The sequence below is a fragment of the Chamaea fasciata genome, unplaced genomic scaffold (assembly GCF_029207755.1).
Source record: "Chamaea fasciata isolate MVZ Bird 193981 ecotype frontalis unplaced genomic scaffold, bChaFas1.0.hap1 SCAF_325, whole genome shotgun sequence".
In the NCBI taxonomy this organism is placed as follows: Eukaryota; Metazoa; Chordata; class Aves; order Passeriformes; family Sylviidae; genus Chamaea; species Chamaea fasciata.
Window position 1 is genome coordinate 93,305 of NW_027094410.1, and position 5,432 is coordinate 98,736.

The 5,432-nt window shown below is 50.6% G+C and overlaps 1 long non-coding RNA gene across 1 annotated transcript; it reads right to left on the reverse strand.

The window, feature by feature from the left end:
- Nucleotides 1-1,894: 1,894 nt before the first annotated feature.
- LOC136305223 (uncharacterized) lies at nt 1,895-5,157 on the reverse strand. Its single transcript, XR_010725164.1, has 3 exons — nt 4,932-5,157; nt 4,708-4,836; nt 1,895-2,671 (listed from the first exon to the last, which is right to left on the reverse strand). It is a non-coding gene; the product is annotated as an uncharacterized lncRNA (long non-coding RNA).
- Between the last annotated feature and the right edge of the window lie 275 nt (nt 5,158-5,432).

Genomic DNA, 5,432 nt, shown 5'->3' on the forward strand with positions numbered 1-5,432 from the left:
CCTGACTTCCCTGCTATTCAGTATCTACTGAACTGGGCGTGCATTTTCCTAAGCTAATGAGAAACCTCCCTGTGATTCTGTAATTTGCAAAGGAGCAGCATTAAGTTGCTTTTTCTTGTCTCCATAGCTTTAGCTTGATTTGTGTTCAAAGACAGGAATGACTCAAGAACTGTATGTGGTGACTTGTTAGTTTGGTGGGGTCTTTTTGGGCTAAAATATGATCTAAGAAAAGGCTTTTTTGCAGCATTAGATAAATGCTTTTGCATGAGGTGTTGAAGATCAGTTGTTTGACAACTTCAAAGGGAGGCAAACCAAACCAGGCTGATGGCCACACTCCTTTAAGCAAGGCTTGGTATATATTTGAGCAATTATTTCAGCAGGTTTTTTGATGTGAATGCAGCTATTTTGGGTGAGTTTGCTTTTCTGTGCATCCAACTAATTGTCAGTGTTTCTCCTACCGATCGAGTGTTCCACCTAGTGTTTTTCAATAAAAGCAAGCAGTTGTATTAAGCAAGAATAATCTCAAAAAGGTTTCTGGGTTGTTTGTTTTTTTTGTTTTGTTTTGTTTTTGTTTTGTTACCCAACACTACTTAGCTTTACTACTGTGAGTTTTAAAGTCTTCTCCAAAAACTTGGAATGAATTTGCCCATTCTGCCTCACTGGTAGGCACTGTATCTCTTAGGCCAGTGAAGATGGAGGTGAGAAGCTTTTCTGTTTTGATGTAGTGCTCCAATTCAGTCCATAGTGATGGTCTCAGATCCTTTTTTGGTCAGGTAACTAAAACATTTTGTTATTGACTTACCTGCAAGCCAGAGGAGCTTACATTACTTGAGTGTAATTTGTGAGGCAGTTTCTGCTCTAACAAGTTTTTGAATGCTGCTCAACAGCAACAGACCTCATTCTGGATGTTTCAAGGTGAGAGAGGAGATGGTCACATCCCAGGAGCCTGATTTTGGAATGCTTTATGGATTTGGCGAAGTAGCTTTTATTCTGGGGTTTCCATAGTCTGCCCATGGCAGGTCCAGCCTGTGCTTGAACTTGGCGCCCTCAGTCCACAGGGAAACGGGCCTTTGGGGAAGTTCTTCCAGCTCTACCTAATGCTTTATGAATGATGATGATTTTGTGCAAGTAGGCGGTTCATTCTGACCCATTTTCTTTTCTCTCCTTGCAGACTGTACCTGCTGAAAGGCTGAGGTGGGACCAGGATCTGCAAAATCTCTGACTCTCCGTGTCTTCCTGAGGCTGAAGCCATGTTTATTGGCAACGATGACATAGTGGAAGATGCTAAAGATTGAAAACTTTGGCTTTTTCCCCCTGAATCCCTAGACATTGTCTGCAGCTGTGGCCTGTATATGTCTTAAAAGAGTTTCCGGGCTTAAAAAGGTTTTTACATTCTGCAGTAGTTATCTATAACTCAATTTAAAAAGAATCATGCTATATCAATGTGGTGTTAATTACTCTGAGTTGGTTAATTAAAGCAAATCACTGATAAGGGGTTTGAGCAACCCTGGGATGGCCCTTGGAGCTGGCAGCTCTTATTTAATTTCTCTTTATTCCTTTAATGTCTTTCAATTACTTCTTAAGCAATTACTGCAATTAGGATATACAATAAGGACAACAGTATTTCTGCCCTGCTGGATTGGGAAATTCAAGCCCAGTTCCTTGGAGAGATTGAGGGGATGGGGAGCTGAGCCTCAGGCGTGGTTTTGACAGTGGGAATTTGGTGAGGAAGAAAAGAGAAATTCCTCGAGAAAGTGGTTAATGCCAGTTCTGCTGGTTTTGGCTGCTCCTACCCCAAAAAAAACCCATCCTGTTTAAACGGGACTTGGAGAAGCAGCAGGATGTGCCGAGGGACCTGTGCTGGGACCCCCAAACCCTGGTCAGGGATGCTGGGAAACGCCAGCTTCACAGGAACACTACAGAGGGGCTGTGCTGGGACCTCTCAAATTGCAGTCAGAGATACTGGGTACTGCTGTACCTTTGGGACACTACTGAGAGGCTCCACTGCCTGAGCCAGAGAGTTCTCCCATTATTTTCTGTCATGCTTAGAATCTGGCACGTCATTATAGCCCCACAAGCTGAAAATCCCATCTGATCAGTTGGAGTCACAGACGATCACACAGAAGCCAGTCTGGGAGAGGAAGTGAGCTGTTGCATAAATTTATTTTTCCCAATGCGTCTTGAATTTATACCACAATCTCTCATCTCTCCTCAGACCCCATATCCTTGAGTTTTGAGTTTTCTCATAAAGAATTTTCTCCCTACGCTGGACAACAATTCCTAGGCACCGCGGGGAGCGGTGGGGTTTGGGGGGTCCTGGTACCAGCACGGGTGTTGCCTGCACCCTGGCCCGTTCCAGACAGCACAAAGAAATCGCCACCGCCGTCCTCTCGTGCCCAGAGCTCCGGCAGGACCCCAGCGCAGCACCGGCTGCAGGCGGAGCAGGAGAGGCTCGTGCCGTCCGCAGTGATCCTGATCCCTGGCTCTGAGACCCACAGCCCGCCCACAGCGGGAGAGGCGGCACCGCTCGGAAGGTCGTACAGCCGCCGAGAACACTAGGTGAGGCCAACAGATGCTTTCTCGCTTCCCAGGCTAAGAGAAGCACTTTCCGTGCTGGAAAGAGCTTCTCTGCAGCAAATGCTGCTTGTTTACTTTAGGACAGAAGGTGCTCCTAGAACAAAAGAACAAAAGACTAGAACAAAACTCCTATACGTTCATTGACTTTCCAGAGCCCTGTTGATTTGCCCAAGCAATCCCCTGCTTAATGGAAACATGCATCTCCCTACTGCCCTTGTATCAAGGGTCGGCAGGGGAGAAGATCCCACTTCAGGCTCCCACAACCCATCTCCAGGTTTCTCTCTAAGCCCTCCCGGTGTAGCAATGTGTCTGAATAACTTGGGCCATTTCCTGTATCAGCCAAACTGTTTGTAGTGAAGATGACACCTGCAGTCTTCTTTTCCAGAGTTCGCAGGAATTCATCAAGGCTACAGGAACAACAACAGCTCTAAAAATAAGAGCCTAGGAAAGCCTCTCCAAGAAATGCAAAACTCAGATAGGAGACACATAGCACGGTGATGGACACTTAACCAATTAAGTGCCCTGAAAGATGTGTGCGTGCGTTCCTGCCTTCCTGCCTGCCCGCCTGATGGAGAAATAACTTAGCCGACCGAGAGAGACACCTGTACCCATGAAGAGTAGTGCTAGAAACTGGAACTGTAGCTTTATGTACACAAGAAAGTAGCTGCTGTTAGAAGCATGTTGTTTCCTTAATTTCAGCAGCCCATTTTCCCCCTGTATCCCTGTGGCTACCTGCTCCACCTGCAGAACAGAACCAGCACCCAGCCAGCAGCTCCTCAGTCCTGGCAGGTCAGCGGCACTTCCAGGAGCACACCAGGCTGGCAGGAAACTGCCCAAAGGGCACTCAGCCCTAGACCCTTCAAACCCTCCAAAGTAGCTTGGCCAGGGGGCAGGGTCAGCACCAAAGACACAGACACCAACCTCAGGAGCTCAGGGTCTTTGGCGACAGCTCAGAGCAGCCAAGAACCTCCCAAGGAGAAGCTCAGCAATGCTCCCCAGCACTGCTACCCAAGGTGACCTACAGGGACTGAGATCCAGCACCAGGGACCCTGAGCCTTACCCCCAGCAGCTGGGAATCCCCTGTCACAACCCAGCCCTGGAGAGCCCCCCCAGAACTGGCAATTCCCGCGGGTGCGTCCGCCCGCAGGCCAAGAGGCTCTGGCTGTGCCGGGACAGGGCCCAGGTCGGGCAAATGCTGCAATAAACAGGCGCACACAACTCCCACGGTGGGAACAGCTGGGCTCAGCCTCCTCCGGCGTCGCACCAAAGCCGGGCCAGGGCTTCAGGAGCAATGCAGGAGCTGCCTTTGGCCCCGCTCCTCCCAACAAGGCCACAGGACTCATCTCAGGGCCCTGTCCGGCCTCTGAACACAGAAAGGTCAAGCCATGTTTCACTAATGAGCACGGACCTAGCCCAGAACACTAATGATCCTGGCTACCGCACTGCCGACAGGATACAAACACAACATCTGGGTTGAAGGCTCACCCAGAGGTCAGCTTTGCCTCAAGACTCTGCTTCAGGCCTCAGGCCTTCAGGAAGTCCCAAGCTGCTTGAACCTCTGCGCAAAGCCTGCTCCCATCTCCTGTGGAACCTCACAGATCAGGCAGCACTTCCTCGGCCCACTCCTGAGGCTATTTAGCCTGCCAGCAAAGAGCAGGGACTGACCTGGGAATGACAGAAGGCAGGGAGGGGAAAGGACCCTTTTGCTTCCATCCAGAAAGCCAAAGGCCGTCAAAAAACCCTCTGGTGAACACCTGAGCAGCACCAGGAGATGAAAGGCCTGGCACTCCTGACTCCCAGAGCTCCCAGGCCTGCCTTGCCCCTCACCTTCAGCCCCCATCTTGGACAGCAAGGCAATCCCAGGGACAGAAATCCAGGCTCCTGCTGCTCCTGGACGGAGGCACCCAACAGCTCTGTGCTGACTGAACATGGCAGCAAAATCAGGATGCTGCTCTTCCTTGGGCAAAACTCCAGCCACTAAAAAGCTGGAATGCAGGACAACCCTGCCTCTCCACCGGGGCACTTGGATCCAGCCCTACTGACACATGGACATTTGAGACAGGAATCCATAACCCTCCGTGAAATCACAGCACAGCCTCCAGGTGTTTTCCTGTTCGTGTCCTCACTTACCTGGCATAGGCTTCTTCCAAGGCTTTGCAGACACTTTGCCTCTAGCCAAAAAGATTAACATCGCCTTCTTTCCTGCTTTCAAGAAGTCACAGCAAGTCATCCTGGTCCCATGTTCCACATCAGATTCTCCTGTAAAAAGAAAGATATTTTTTCTGTTCAGATCCTTTCTCAAGCTATCAAGAAAACCAGGATCCCACATGCACTCCCAGAAATTCTCTCAACACCATTTGCTGCTTCTGTCTCTGCCAGGGCACCAACAAGTCCTGGGACACTTCTTGTTCCCTGCTGGCCAGTGACCATGAGCGATAAAAGAAGGCACCAGTATTGCTGCTAATTTTACAGCCACAGGCTTTGAACTTTCCACAAGTTAAAAGCAGAAGCAGACACTCCTCATCGGGCTCGAGTTCTCGGTTCCTGGCCCAGGAGACGCGCGGCCGCAGCTGCTCGAGCTTCTCTACCACTGCAGAGCACACCGAACACGGCAGGCGCGCGGCAGGTCACGAACAAGCGACTTCTCCAATCCCGGCCCCGGAGAGGCGTGGCCGCCGCTCCTCGAGCTCCTCCGCCTCTGCACAGCGCTGCACGCACGGCAGGAGCACCGGAAGTGACAAAAGAGCGAGGTCACGCTTCCCGGCCCGGGAGACGCGTGTCTGCCGCTCCTCGAGGATCTCAGCCGCCGCAAAGCACGCCGAGCAGGTAAGCGCACTGCAGATAATGAATAGGTG